The sequence below is a fragment of the Dipodomys spectabilis genome, unplaced genomic scaffold, assembly GCF_019054845.1.
Source record: "Dipodomys spectabilis isolate Male_0828 unplaced genomic scaffold, ASM1905484v1 ptg000307l, whole genome shotgun sequence".
Lineage (NCBI taxonomy): Eukaryota > Metazoa > Chordata > Mammalia > Rodentia > Heteromyidae > Dipodomys > Dipodomys spectabilis.
In genome coordinates this window covers 4,856,475-4,857,732 of record NW_024870984.1, presented here as the reverse complement: position 1 = coordinate 4,857,732, position 1,258 = coordinate 4,856,475, and the positions used below count along the sequence as shown (strand labels likewise).

General features: G+C 40.0%; 1 non-coding gene across 1 annotated transcript; it reads left to right on the top strand.

Annotated features, from left to right (window-relative positions):
* The first annotated feature begins 838 nt into the window (after positions 1-838).
* Positions 839-945, top strand: LOC122127711. Its single transcript, XR_006151259.1, has one exon. It is a non-coding gene; the product is annotated as a U6 spliceosomal RNA (small nuclear RNA).
* The last annotated feature ends 313 nt before the right edge of the window (positions 946-1,258 follow it).

The window sequence follows — 1,258 nt, the reverse complement described above, 5'->3', positions numbered from 1 at the left end:
GTGAGGGGATTCCATCCAAAACAAAGCCATGTATATCAAGAAAATCAATATTTTCAACTCAGAGTACTAAACAAAAGAGGGAGAAAATTAAGGTTAGCTATATATGTTAAGCACAAATATAGGCAATATCAAGATATCTTGAAATTGTATACTTTTATTGGATAAAGTGGCTCAATCCTGTAATATTATCTACTTTTTTAGAAAACAGAGATTAGAGTATTGCATTTCCAGGCAAGCCCAGACAAAAAAAGACTTTTCAGAAACTCTAACCATTTGCTGGGTGCAATGTGGTTTGCTTGTGTTTGGGGGACTACAGTCCAAGCAGGCCCACCATAGTGATACTACCTCAAAATAAGCAATCAAATTACAATCTGCAGGTATGGCATAGTAGAGATGCCAAAGTTGTAAAGTTCCTTTCATTGCTGCAATTGGTCTTCTTGTATTCCTATTTAAATATTTTTCCCTTCCCCTCCACAAATGATGCCAACATCAAAAATGTGTGCTTATGTAAGAAATGCATGATTCTAAAATTTCATGACAATTCTTTTGAACTTACTTTTTGTGGAATTGTCTAGTTTAAGAAAATCAATTACACTTTCTATATAAAAAATGTTCTGGGGCTGGGAAGGTGGCTCAGTGGTAGAGTGCTTGCCTTGCATGCCTGAGTCCCTGGGTTCAATTTCTCAGCAGCACATAAACAAAAAGAAAAAAAGCTGGAAATGGCGCTATGGCTCAAGTGGTAGAGCTATCGCTAGCCTTGAGCTGAAGAGCTGAGGGACAGCGCCCAGGCCCAGAGTACAGGCCCCACGACCGGACCCCCCCAAAAAAAACATGTTCTGTGCTTAATCTGGTAGCCCACTCACTAACATTGAAATGATACAGAGAAGATTAGCATGGCCCCTGAACAAGGATGACTCGCAAATTCATGAGGCAATCCATATTTATACAACAACAGATGCTGGAGGGGATGTGGCCACAAGGGAACCCTACTCCATTTTTGGTGGGAGTGTAAACGTGTTCAACCACTTTGGAAAGCAGTATGGAGTTTCCTCAAAAGACTCCACATAAAGCTCCCCTATGACCCAGCAACCCCACTTTTGTTCATTTACCCAAAGGATCACAAACAAGACCATACTAAAACTACCAGCACAACTATGTTTATTGCAGCATTATTTACCATAGCTAAGATATGGAACCAACCCCTATGCCCCTCAGTAGATGAATGGATCAAGAAAACGTGGTAAATATATACAATTGC